Raw genomic sequence first — 14,920 nt, 5'->3', positions numbered from 1 at the left:
CTGGGCCGATAGAACGATAGCGATATGTCTCACAATAGACACGTCATTAATATCAATATAAAATGCGTTCGATAAAGCATTCGATAATTTTTTTTTTCTTCGTCGGAAGAAACCTGAAGTTGCGAAGCGAGGTTGGTTGCATGAACAAAGGCACTCGCTCTCAGGTAACTGAGCAACGTAGGGAGTAATCGCTGATCAGTAAGAGAGACACGCTAACACGCCAATCATGTAACATTATCAAGTTCGGTTGTGCCATCTCGTTGTCTCGTGTTTGATGCTCCGCGAGGAGTGAGATGAGAAATAGAAAGTGAGCGCTGCAGCGAGCGAAGAAATCGTCAATAAAACAGGGAAAGTCGGCTCGCCAGTATGGAGTTTTTTGGATTTTATAAGTCGGACCGTAGTCAGACCAGTGTGGTCTGTGACTTATGCAAGACTGTCGTCCCCACCAAGACCGGTAAATACCACAAACTTACTTAACCACCTTAGCCGCGTTCACTCTTTGGAGCGCAGCCGTATTCGCCAACATCCAACAACCGCAGCACCACCGCACAAGCAGCAGACCGCCATGCAGAGGTATCTGCTTCAGTGCCTGATGACAAATCATCTAAAAGGCACGAAGACATAACGGAGGCAGCGGCATATCATATAGCTAAACACATGCTTCACTGAGCACTGTGGAGAAGCCAGGTTACAAACATCTCTTACACGTACTTTTTTTTTCTTAAACACACGTGCAATAAAAATATAATTGAATAGTTCATGTATGTTTAGAGTAAGAAGAGTGACTAAAGTTGTTCATATGTCTAGGCTGGTTTTATAGTTCAGTCAGCGTTACTGTGCTGTCTATCATGTTTGTTTGTTTGTTTGTTTGTATGTTACAGATGTCAAGTCTACCTCAGTTTCTGCTATGTTTACAAAACACTGCACATATCTGAAAACATTTTATTCAGCAGAAGGTGAATCAGCTTGTGAACTTTCTGCACTAAACCTGCAGAAAAAAAGTTCTCAGGTTTCTCTCTGTTTACATTTTTATACTTTTTTTTTTTTTTTTACATTTATTAGAGTGTTTTCCATGGTTGTGTTGACATTTCCTTTCTGCCTTGATAGCTGAGGGGATTATAATCAGAGGAAGGTTCAATTTAAAATAAAAATGTTTAAATTGAATGTATTTTTCTCCTGATCCTTATTTTAAATAGCTCATAAAAATATCAATAATTATCGATATCGACCGATATAAAACACTTATATTGCAATAGAGTTTTCAGCCATATCGCCCAGCCCTAATGCAGAGGCAGCCCTTTGGAGGTGCACTGTAGAATCAACATATCTGCCAAACTACTGGTCCATAGCTCTGAGTAAATACTGTTAGGATTCACTTCAACAACTGCAACAATAGAGAACTACAACAAGACAGCTGCCCTACGAGGGATTTCTCTCACTGTACTTGTGACTGCTGTCTCGGTTCCCTCTTTGCACACTCTGCTGAACAGCATCCCTCTCGTCTGACATCCCGTTTGTCTCATTTGAAACGCCTGTCATGCATACTTAAAGTAAACACCATTCAAATTGAAAATGAAAAGGTCACTGTGTGATCTACGAGTGGATTGGTGTGTTTGAGGAGTATGTGTGTGCACGCAGTCATATCTACAGGCTGTTTTGCATTTCATACCACAAAGACAGAGAAGTGTTATTACAGCTACTTCATTCTCAACAAGCATGTTTCTGACCTAAGAGCTTCTTTTGAGTTTTGTGGTTCGATCCTGCAGTCAACACACGTTGTCACAGTTTGTCGCTAAAACACAGCTGCATAGAGAACAAACCTTCGCATAAGAACATGGCCACCTCTGGAGCTTCCTTCAGGCCCATTTTGTTTTGCCTGACCAGAAGCAATCACCCCAGAAAGCGAAGATGCTTCACCTCTTTCTTCAGTTTCTGTTGCTTAATGAGCATTAAGATGCTTTCAGACAGCAAGCTGTTAATCCTGCGAGGTGCACCTCAGCCACAGCAGCTAATGGCCATGTTCAACGGGACCCACAAAAACAAACAATAGTGACAACAATGACAGGAATGGGGATAGATTATACAAGGACAAACAGAGGAAAAGCAGGGGGATGTACAGAACTTGGCATGCTACATGAAAACAAAACAAACAAGGGTGATATAATAGTCCCAGTAGTTCTAATAATAATTAACAGCATGCAGTTATATGTACGACTGTGTTTATCAGTGAGGATGTGTCCATGTATGTTCATGTATGTAGTCTGTAGTAGTCTGGGGGTAGAGATTTGTCTTTGATTAGGGAGGACAAGTGTGGGTAATGTGTGTGTGTGTTTGTATGAGAGTTATTGACGTGTGCAGTGATCCTGGTCAGGTTGGTATGTGGAGTAAGGGGTAGTAGAGTTGTAGTGATAGTCAATATGATGTAACCACTGTTAACGTAGTAATAATGATAATAATATAATAACCTTTGCCTTGGGGATGGCTAGCATTATGGTATGTTTAATAGAGTCCAATATTCATTGGGTCTGGAAAATCTAGCTTTTGACAGATTGCTTTTAAACTGCTATCTTTGTACAACAATGGAATATAGCCTCAGATACAGTCAAAATCAGGTTCCATTCAAAGGAATAGTTTAACACAGGGGAGATACCCTCATTTGCTTTCTTAACAAAAGTTAGATGAGAAGATTGGTACCACTCATATCTGCATGCTAAATATGAAGTTACTGCCAGCAGGTTAGTTTAGTACAAAGTCTGGAGTCATGTCGTCACCATGAAGCTGCAACCAGCGCAGACTCCAGGAGGGCCCAGCCAAGAAATAATCCTGCACATAACCCCACTGTGTGGTTTTCACACTCCAGTTTTTGGACCAATTAAAGCAATGAGATACAGTGTTGATTAGTGAGCTTTAGAGGAAGTGATAGGCTGACTTTGTTAACACTGGATAGCGCCAGGCTAGCTGGACCTCATAGCTTCACATTTATCACACAGACGTGGGAGTGTTATCAATTTTCTAATTTAGCTCTGGGCAAGAAAGTGAACAAGTGCTTACTAAAATGTCAGACTATTCATCTGGTTGCTATGGTTGCTGGTGTCAGGTGGCGAGCTATAGTAGCCAGCTGAAAAGGTTTAATAATCCTCAATGTGCCACAAAGACTGAACCTGCAAAAACACCTGAAAAAGTTCTCTGGCGGCTCTGCTGACAGTAAGACACTTAACAGACTGTGAAAGAAGGCCAGTTATCACCCCTGATGGAGAGCATGTCCTGCCCCATGCAGCATCCTGACAGCACTGGGTAGCTCCCTCAGTGACAGGCTGCTTCAACCCCGGTGTGAGAGATACTGCAGGTCTTTCCGTCATGTCTGACTTTACAGTCAACACTGCTGCCAGTGGACCACACAACACAATATTTCACCCATTCAAGTTTACATGCTCTGGGGGCAAGCATTGACCAAAACCTGAAGTGCCGTATTGGCTGGTGAAAGTGGGCGTGGCCTATCACATATTTACTCATAAGATGATCTGAGCAATCCAGATTAATTTCATGGGCGATATCACATGCTAGCTCCTCAACATTCGCACAGTTTCGTTAAAATCTGATGATTTGGAGACCATCGGCAGAACCTTGAGTACACGATTAATGAAATGCTGCAGGCTTTGTGAAACGTGTGATTGGCTTCACTCATTGTTTAAACAGAATTAAACCAGCTGAAGTATTTTTGCTCACTTTTGTAAAACCTGAAAGCCATTTGTTGCTGCTTGCGGCTTTAATTTAGGCCCACAGAGCTGCTTCCTTGAGTTGAGTGCAAAAGGAACTCAGAATTGCCACTTGCAGCTTTATTACTTATTCTATTATTCAATCTGAAGAAAGAATCGATAACACGGGTAACTCCTCACCACCATCATTGTTGTCTACCTTGGTGGCAGGTCTGCCTCTATGTTTACACTGGAAACAACTGAGTTGGTGGTAGAAACTGCTGACTGTATGAAAGCACATTTCCAGCCTCACAGAACTACTTGTGTAATTGCAGACCTTCAGTTTCCTCTTTTCATTTGAAAACTGAACCAGTGTCATAAGCAATATGATTATACATATACATATACATATATAACATATAGTGGCAATTAGCTCTCTGTTCTAATGTATGCAAGAATGACTGACGACTCTTCCAGCTCCTTTTCTCCAAGTATGTGTATTACATTGTATTATCTCTGCTTCTTTCTGCAATATTAATAGCCTAGCCACCAGGATATGTTGCCTCAAGCCAAGAGCAAGTGACAAAGATAAAGATAAGATGAAGAGAGAATGAGAGGAGGCAAAAGAGGCAAAAGAGAGAAGGAAAGAAAGAGTGGAAAGACCACGGAAAGGCAACAGAGTAGGAGATCGGCAGGGAGCAGCTGCATGCTTCACAAGCCCAGAGGCCACCTCATCATAATCTAGTGCCTGTTATTACTGCTAATAACAATGCACACCAGTTCTAATCAAATTCCCACTGGGCCATCACAGGTGGACATATTGTAGCATCATTATGGGCAAACACCCTCCAGTTTAATGGTGCGTCCTCGTAACTATTCATCTCAATCCTCTGGAACTGTCTGGGACCAGCAGAAACTGTATCTGCACTGAAAAACCGTCCATTGATTTTGAATAAAACATTAGCTGAGAGAGTTTCAGTGGCTGTTGTTGGACAGGTAGTACAAGACTAGAAGTTTTAAAATCTTTACAAATTTAAAGACACAAGACCACAACAGGGAATTTGCTTCTTTTTTTTTCTTGTCTTTAAGTTCCAAATATGGACACATTAAATAGTAAGGAAATGACATTACGTACTTAATATTGCAGACACTGTTTTGTTCTTAATATTCCAAAACATCACCGATGCTACTATCTGTTGGACCCGTCGGAAAGTTAATACATGAGTAAGAGAAACAGTTCTGTTCATCTGTTCTTTTTGTTCAAAAATAAGGATTTTCCAACAACAGCTGCTCACCTGTAGTACTGCTACACTGCTGGAAATGTGAGCTGGGGGTTTGGGAGTGTTTTGTAAGTCCACTGAGCTGGAAGTTTTTGGTCCAGAACAGAGACCAGGGTTAGAATGGGCCAGCAAATGTCCACACACCTGTGCGATTTTACTCATGAGACTCGTATTTGTCTGTATCTCATGGATGTTGAATGAATATCTCATGGATTGTTAAAATATTTTACAATCTGCATGGGAGCAGAAAGTAGCGCTGTAGTTCCATGGCAAAGAACTCGAAACTTAGATTTGATGTAACACTGATGTGTGTTGTCAGTGTCCAAGAACACCAGAATCGTTTTCTGTCCTTCTTGAGTGAATGGCTGGAGGAAGTCTATACACCCACTCACAACGTGGCTTCAGGGAGGGCAATGCTAGTCTGTCTGATGGTCCACCACTTTGGTTTCCACAGAAGTATCTCAACAACTATTGGATGGATCTTCATTAGCTCCCGTACAGACCTTCATCGTCCTCAGAAGATGAATTCCATTGACTTTGGTGATTCGGTTTTCCTGTAGCACCACTATGAGGTTGACATATTTGCAACACTGATTGGACAGACTGCCCAGAAATTTGTTGCAAGTATCAATGGCCTCAGGAGGATGCTGATTTTAGTGATCCCCGACTTTCCATGTGGTGCCACCAGCAGCTCAAGGTTTTCACATATCTATTGAAATATCTCAAAAACTCATAGAGCTGCTAGCATGGTGGTGTAGGCCACATTCAGACCAATTTTAGATCGGGAACTCCAAAGAAACACAGGTTCTTCCAGCAACATCAAACCTAGCTCGACTTTTGCCATGACACAACGTCCTCCAACAAAAAACGCTGCGTTGGTTCAATTACATGTAAGCACACTACTGTGTAACTCAAGACTGTTGCAACAAAAAATGTAATAATTGCAGCCATTACAGCTTTTAGGAGTTGTAAAATCCTCTCTCAGAATATTATAACTGTGTAGTGTTTTCAGATGATTAACCTTCAAATTCAGGGATCTATCACCCAAAGTGGATTTTCTGAATTGTATTTCACTGTCTCACCTGTGCCCGAAGCAACACACTCCCACCAAAGCAGCTCCTTAGCAAGCTGTCTCAACATCCAGCTGTTCTTGCTCCATTTCCATTGCAAACCTGCTTTCTGACAAGAGTTTAACCAACCTGCTTTCATTGTGTTTAAGTTTTCACAAAGCGTTGTTGAGGTGTGCACATCTGACATGTCTGCAAGCCTCCGCAAGCTATGGTTAACCCTACCACCTATTCTCTGAGTATTCTCTGACCCAGAGATGCTTACATGTATCATCTGACAATCATAAAAGCAGCCTTAGAGGAGAAGGACACTGCACTCCAAACACTAATGTTAAGTTGTTCTGAGCGACCTTCCTTATTCTTACCTCTGTCCTTTCCCCCTCCACTGGGAATAATGGGTCACTGAATTGTGTCATTGAGTTTAGATAATGTTAGACAGTGCTCTCCACAACCATCATCAAACACTAAAAGAAGGAATATCTTTCAGAAGAATGGTGTTCATCCCTCCAGTAAACTTCCACCGATTTAGAGAATCAACACTACGGAACACTGAAGCTGTTATGGAGGCTTTTGTTGGCCCAGCACCTCACCGAGGCACTTAATGTTGGTTTTTCCATAAATTCTCACCCAACTGCATGATGGTCAGGAGGATGTTAAAAGCACAAAGATTTGTCTAGGAATAACCAATTAGGCATGAAATGTGTCAGTGGGTTTTTTTTAAAGCACATGCATTAAAAGTCTGAATAAATTCCAGGACAGTAGCACAACTGTCACTGGCAGACAGCGAGGACTGGCCGAGACAGTTCCTGAGAATGTAGCTGACTGTGAGTTTTCAGTTCTGCCTGGCAGAAATGAGAAGTGTTTTATATTGCCACCTGCATGTCTTACGTATTTGTACTTTTTCCACTCCCAAGAGGAAACTTTCTGGTTTGGGGAAAAATTTGTGGAGTTGCCTCTGTGTGTGTGTGTGTGTGTGTGTGTGTGTGTGTGTGTGTGTGTGTGTGTGTGTGTGTCCTGGTCCAATCCAGTTCCTGCTTCATGTTCTATGCTCTTTAAAGCCAGTCTGACGATACTGCTGCTGACAGGCCATTGTCACAGCAGCCACTCATTTCCATCGCACTTTCCTTTAATCTCCTCTCCTCACGTGTCTACACACTCATTTTTTCCACTGAGCCAGCCATTAATGCATCTCATGTCTCCCAGCTCCATCTCTCTTTTTTTTTCCACTGCAGAACTGTGATGTTTTTAAATTTATTTTATCCCATTTTTCATCTGTTTTTGGGTGAGATATTTCTTTGAAACCACATCAAAGTCTCCTCTCATAGCTCTTTATGCTGTTGCTTTTCTTCATCACTCCCATCATCAGGGACAGCAAGGTGGCATTTCAAAATGTACAATAATCTCCTAACTGATAAAGTACAAATTACTTGATGAAAGCCATGACTTAATCCTACACAATATGACAACAGCTAAAGAAATTTAATTAGTGACACCAAAAGACATTTATTTTGAAAGTATTCAACAGTGTCTGTTTCTGCTTTGGGCCTGATGGAAAAATCTCATGTCACACAAATAGCAAAAGTCATCCCACTGTATAAGACTGGAGACAAACACCACTTCACAAATTACAGGCCTGTTTCTCTTCTCCCACAGTTCTCAAAAATTCTGGAAAAACTTTTCAATTACAGATTAGAAAAATTCATAGATAAACACAAATTACTCACAGACAGTCAGTATGGATTCAGAACTAACCGGTCAACTTCACTAGCTTTAGCTAAACTCATAGAGGAAATCACTAATTCCATGGACAAAAAGAAATTTGCAGTTGGGGTATTCATTGACCTAAAAAAAGCATTTGACACAATAAACCATAAAATATTAATCAGTAAACTGGAACGTTATGGGATCAGGGGGGTTGCACTGAACTGGGTCAGAAGCTTTTTGAAAAACAGGCAACAATTTGTGAAGATGGGAGAACAAAAATCTGAATGTTTGGACATTGTGTGTGGAGTCCCGCAGGGGTCAGTGTTGGGACCAAAATTATCTATCATCTACATTAATGATATTTCTAATATATCAAAATGGTTAAGATTTGTTCTGTTTGCTGATGACACAAACATTTTGGGTTCTGGTGAGAATTTGCAGCAACTTTTGGACATTATCAGTTCCGAAAAAGTTCAGTAAAATCAAAGAAGAATGGTTTGATAAAAACAAGTTATCATTAAATCTGAGCAAAATGAAATTCATGTTATTCGGAAACTGTAGGACAAATTCTCAAGTGCAGATACAGATAGATGGTGTCAACATAGAAAGAGTGAATGAAATTAAATTTCTCTGTATGATAATTGCTAACAAAATTTGCTGGAAATCTCACATAAAATACGTACAAACCAAACTGTCTAGAAGCATTTCAGTCCTCGCTAAAGCAAAACACATTCTCGATCACAAATCACTCCACATTTTCTACTGTTCACTGGTTTAACCATATTTAAATTACTGTTCAGAGGTTTGGGGAAACACTTACAAAAGCTCAATACTGCCATTAGTAATACTTCAGAAAAGAGCCATGAGAATAATTCACAGTGTTGGTTTTCAATAACACACAAATGCATTATTCCTACAGTCCAAAACTTTAAAATTCTGTGACCTAGTAGAATTAAAAACTGCACAAATTTTATACAAAGCAAGAAATAATCTACTACCTGAGAATATCCAAAACTTGCTTTTTGATAGAGAGGGAGGTTATCACTTGAGGGGAAATTTAAATTTAAAGATTTTAAGTGTCCGACCAACATTGAAAAGTTTTTGTATTTCAATCTGTGGAGTGAAACTGTGGAACAGACTGAGTGTGGAGCTGAAACAATGTGCAAACAGGTATAAAGAAATGATCTTCACAAGGTACAGGAATGTAGAAGGACTTTGTTAATCACCAGGGGTTTTGTTTTGTTTTGTTTGTTTTGACACTAATTACAATTCAATTATTTGTGATTATGCAGATTTGCTTGTATGATGATATATCGATAGGTAGGATTAAATAAGTTTACACTTCTTCCTACTCCTTTTCGCGCATGTAAATTGAGAGGTTTAAGTGTTTGTGAATGGAATTTCATTGTCTATTTTGCTGTTGTAATTAATCGTGTTTTTTTTCTTTCTTTTAAACTAGCTTCTGTTTCATTTTAAATAAATATTTTTTTTAATTGTTATTTTATTGTTATTGCTCGAAATAAAGACATCAATATAAAATTCCCTGAAGTCTTCATGACTTGCATATTATAAATTCTCAAATACTGAGAAAAATGTATTTTTTCCTGTTGAAATTTGATGCTAATAATATCTGCTGCATGTTTAACTGTTGAAATGATAAATGTAGTTAAATGCTCATTCATTCCTTCAACCTTTATTCAAAATCTTGAGACATGATTAAGAGCATGCCCTTATTTCCAGTGACACTGAGAGTACTGCATAGGCCAGAGTACAAAAGAGAATAAAATGGGTTAAAAGTTCATGAGGGATAAAGTTCAAGTAAATACCAACTTGAATATTTTTTTTTCTTTAACCTGCCCTTTTCTTGTGATATTGTGATCAACCCAAGTCCCTTCATTCTGGATTTTTTGAGTCTCTGGCTTCATTTCAAAAGCATCTTTTAATGAATTTCATGTCCAAAGATATTCAATTACTATCATATACGATTATCAAAACAGCTGCCTCTTCACATTTTGCTGACTGATGAATGAATGAACTATTTCAGCTCTTGTCTGGTTTGAACTGCTGAGAAAAACAATCACCTGATACATTCAGTGTAAAATGATGCTGAAATAAAATATTCCTTGGGCAATTCTTATGACTCCTTAAGTATTTAGTATTTTAGCATTATTTTCAACAACTTTTATGCAATTATGCTATTAGCAAGTAGTGTATTAAAGTTGAGTCCGTCACACACATTGACTCTATGTATTCTATTTTCAGCTTTATCTTTTGTCTTATTTTACTTTCATTATGACATTCTATCTCTGTTTTTACATTTATTCTATGTTTTTCTCATGTGAAGCACTTGGTGCATGTAATTTCTTTGTTGTGAAGCAGTTTGATTTGTACTTTCTCAACGGTGATATATAAATAAAGCACATTATTATCATCATTACTACTAACAGCGATCAACCCTAATGGTCTGGAGAAAGGACAGCCATCAATCTCCTGCCCAGTTTGGAAGACCATCGCCAAACTGCAGTCACAGCTCTGTCTCCACAGTGTCACAGAAGATCAGTATATTATGCAGCAGCTGCTAGTGTTGTTCAAGAGCAATATACTAACACAGCCAGGGTGAGGGCTTACATTCCCATAGGAGCACTTAGGTGTCAAAACATAAGCGCAATTATCACACTCGAGGAAAAAAGACTCATTAAATGGCTGGGTTTTGTTCTGGACTGTGAAAAGTAACAAAATACTGGTCAGTATCAGTATTAAAGATGAACCAAGATCTTTATGCAAAATAGATGCCTTTCATCAGCCTGAATCACAAGATGGGGTTATCACAGAGCGGAGCCACTAAGAGGCCTAAGGTCCCCAGTGTTTATAACTGATGTGAAATTACATTATTACTGGATGAAGAAGCACTTCAAAGGAGCCAAACAGGTCCCTCTTATTGCAGTTTGGGGCTGCAAAATGACACATTACACCACAGTACACCAGAAATAGCTCCAACTACATGTCTAACTCAGAAGGAAGAAAGTATGGGAAATAATACTTATATTTTAATTAAACTAATAATGAAATGATAGTAAATATCATATTCCCTTAATAGGTTACTAGAACAGTTAACTAAAGACATTTCTTGACACTGGTGTTTATATGAACACCCAAAATCCATGAAGCAAAATTCTATCTACAGCCTCTAGAGAGCATTGCTAAAATCAGGGACCCACTGGATCATATTCATACAGACAAACATGAAGTTTCAGGCTGTCAAAGACAACTTTGTGTCCTCAGCTGTCTATGTGGAGTTCTAAAGGGTTCAATCTTTGGTCCTGCCCTTTTCTTTACATCTTGCCTCTAGGCAACCTCCTAAGCCAGTTCATCTGTATCCTATGCAGCACTTTGTAACTGTTTTAAAAGTCATATAAATAAAATTTTACTTATTTACACACACATTAGATCAGACCTGGGCATTTTACAGCCCGTGGGCCACATCTGGCCCTCAGGGCATCCCTGTCTGGCTCCCATGAAGTCAATCATAAATTAGAACATAAATGGAAAAGTATTGATGCAGTGCATGCAATACAACTGTGTTGCTTTTATTTTGAAAGGGGTGACTTTTTTTTTTAATTGACGTAAGGACGCACATGTGTGTGTGAACAGCTAGAAGTGGTGCTGGCCTTTGTATGCCTTGTTTAACAATTGTTCCACCTTTCCAGATCAGTCAGCAGCGTCCACTGTGGGCATGGCAGCTCACTGGCTATGCTAATGCTAGCAGATGCAAGAACCAAAACATTGGATTTTCTCAGAAATGCTTTGCTAGCTAAGCTGCAAAATCAACGAGGACTTTTTACTAAACTTTGCACACCCAGAGATGCAGCTGTAAAGACAATTTATGTCATATCCCACAAAATGGCTACAAAAAATGAACCGATTTTTTAAGAGAATGCTGACATACTCAGACATTCAGCAAGATTTCAGTGCACTTGTTCAAGCCCAAGACAGACTGGATTTTTCCACTGAACAAGTAAAATGAAGTAAAACACATTAAAACATACAACATACTGCAAAACACCTTTTCAGTATTTGTGAAGATGAACATGTCAAAAATAAAATGAAACACTGATGTAATGATTGTTTTCGTTTTTACTGTTCATTACTTCTAGACAGGTATTTTCCACAATTTCATATATTTATAGAAATATTTACAGAATATTCTTTTTCTTCTGAATACCAGTAGCAGCTAATTGAAATTTATAATTAACTGTTTTTTACAATGGGAGAAAATTAATATTGAGCAGAGTTAAGTTCAAGTTATTGCTGGTTCGGCCCTCCAACACAGCTCAGGTTTCTCATGCAGCCCCTTGTAAAAATTAATTGGCCACCCCTGCATTAGATGGTCAGATTGGAAGAAGGAGGAAGGAAGAAGGGCATTGGGGTACAGTAATAAGAAAAAAACGAAAGTTTGGTGTCTCAGAGAAGGAAATCGGTCTTAACTGGTCAAAGTGAGTGACGCATTTTTGGTCCCACTTGCTCCACTCACTCTTATCTTGGCCAATATTTAGAAGACCTCCAGTGGCATCCTAAGCTGGGCCACCAGGTGATAGTGTTCAGGCAGAGAAACGTACACACTGTGCAATGAGAAATGCTGATTGATCACTGTAGACTTATTAGAAAATTGATTATGGCAAAAATTACATTTATTGATGGGCCTTGTACAGGATGTACATGTCATGGTTGATTTCCAAACTCTGGGTGATATTACAGCTCTAATTTTCCTCATCTTTAAAGGCTCAGAAGATAACAGGAGTTGTAGTTCAAAGGTGCACTAATATAGGCAGTGTACAGTGATTGGATAGGGCTGTTTTTTTCTTTTTTGGGACCCCTACTGTAGGACATTTTTTAGTTTTACTTTAACCTTCAGCACGAGTCCTTGCAGTGTTGCAGAAAAGGCTAACTGGGGGCAGTGGTAAAATTTAGGGCATATCTTAATCGAGGGGAAAGCAAATACAACATGTAGTGAGAATCATGCCCTGACTTATCTCCATGTTGTATGTAGATGTTGCCATTGTTCAAGGACACTAACTGCAAAGAAAAGACGGGGAACTGTTTAGCATTGCAATAATCCAAATACTGTTTGAATGTGTTATTATGTCGTGCCTCTATTCAAATATAGTCAGAAATATCTTTTATTCATGAAGTCCTTTCAGGTTCAAATATAGGCTACACATGCTGTCCCTGTGGTGTATTCACACACTTCAAACAACATGGTTATTATTTGTCAAAGACTACAAAACATTTTATAACAGCTTCCCTTCTTTCAACTTGAGTGGAGATGAACCCTGCCTCCATATCTTAACCATGAACTTTGAAAGTGAAAATCAGAAATAGATTTACAGAGCAGCCTGCATGAGAAAGGAACACGTTCAAGTTCAATCATGCTTGATAACAAATCCTAGATTGCATGTCTTCCAGTTGCACTACCAAGTGGAAAATCAGTTATTTCTTTGAATTTCATTTCAGTTTTCAATTGTCTGTGAAATGGTTCTGTGTGCATACGTGGTTGATCTGAATGTATGTCTGATTTTATCTGCATGTGCTATGAGACCTGAGGTGTATGGAGGAACCAGTGAATGGTTTTCCTCATTAATGAACTGGCTTTTAACATTAAATTTCATATTTACTGGACAGCTCCCTGGTCACACAGCTACAAACTGTTCTCCTCTTACACACTACGCGCATCCCTAAATTGCCTTTTATCCACACTTCATGGAAACAATCTCTCCAGAGTATTAAAATGATGTTGATCCTACTGATAAAATTGAATTGAAATCAAGTGTGTCAAATCAAGTGAAAGGTGGAAAATAATTGCAAAAACGGACACTGCATTTTCTCATTAATTTGATGTAAGCAATCATGAATTGTCCATAGCTCAATGCACTGCTCATTATGTATTCAACAGTGCCACATTTAATAAAGCCATCACATCGATGTAGTGGAGTAAAAGATGCAATAACTTCCTCGCAAATGCTGGGAAGTCAAAGGCATCAAGTCTCTTGAAATTGAATCTGATGTTAGTTGCCTGATCAGAAAAACAATAGTGGCAGCGATAAAAACTCAAATCTTAGAGGAATAATGAGACTTGTTGCATCATCACAAGGCACTATGTGAACATAGGACACCCTCACCAAATGTTACATGTTCTTAAAATGGAGCTAGTGAAAATACTGTCTGAGATTCATACAAAAACAACATAACTCCCAAACACCTTTGCAGCACTCATTTTCTCTCCAACATTATCCCAATACAGCTGTTATTCTGTATTTTGGCAGGAATCAAAAGGGCAAATTTCCCTTTCCTTTTCCTTTTATTATCAGTTATGATTTAATGCTGCTCACCTGTTGACAGAACAAGAATTAATACTTGCAAACACACGGCACATTCAGTCAGTGATCTGCACAGTTAGTAATAATCACTAAAACCAGACAATGAAGTACCATCTTCTGAGGACTGATCATGTTTTGCACTTTGTGTTTTATGTTTAAATGTGAGATTTCAGGAAGTCAGTTCAGCTTTTGGATCAAGTTTTGTACACTCAACCTCTGTTCTGAAAGTTGAGCTATTAGACATTTTATCGTAGTTCAAATGCAGCTTATACGTTTCTACAGACATGAAACAGTACAGGTAAGGTAATATGTTGAAGCTAGAAGAGGGAAACAGGTTTTAGGGAATGTGAAACTCACTAAATACAGTAGGTGTTAATTGAGAAAGTGGTCTTTCCGTCAGCACCTAGAAATGTCAACAATGACTGTTAATTTTTTGTTTTTTAATTGAATCACCTTTATTTCCTGACTCAAATGTTTTGTTTGGAGCTGTTGTTTCAAACGCTGACCACATCTCCTCCCTGGGCATCATCTTTGACGTGTGACAGTCTAATTAGATCATTAGATTTGACAGAATGGTGACCTACGGGCCAATGTAGTGTTCAATAATGCAAGGTGTATTTCAGGAGCAACGGATGTCTGTCTGACAGGCCTTTTCATCATAGACATCCAAACAATTTATTCCAATTTATTCAGTGAGCATTTTAGCTTGGACTCAATACAAAACAACCTGGACAAGTAAACAAGAATTAGTGCAGGATGTGGCACAGCACCTTCACTGTTGGCATCTGTGGAGCTCAGCG

At 39.0% G+C, this 14,920-nt stretch overlaps 1 protein-coding gene across 2 annotated transcripts in view; it reads right to left on the bottom strand.

The window, feature by feature from the left end:
* The window catches only part of LOC139350092 (zinc transporter ZIP11-like), a 122,101-nt gene that overhangs the window by 5,026 nt on the left and 102,155 nt on the right, over window positions 1-14,920 (bottom strand). The gene's annotated exons all lie outside the window — the stretch shown is intronic.

The sequence above is a fragment of the Chaetodon trifascialis genome, chromosome 21 (genome assembly GCF_039877785.1).
Source record: "Chaetodon trifascialis isolate fChaTrf1 chromosome 21, fChaTrf1.hap1, whole genome shotgun sequence".
Classification (NCBI taxonomy): Eukaryota; Metazoa; Chordata; class Actinopteri; order Chaetodontiformes; family Chaetodontidae; genus Chaetodon; species Chaetodon trifascialis.
Note: the sequence above shows the minus strand (reverse complement) of the source record. Positions and strands in the feature narration are given on the sequence as shown.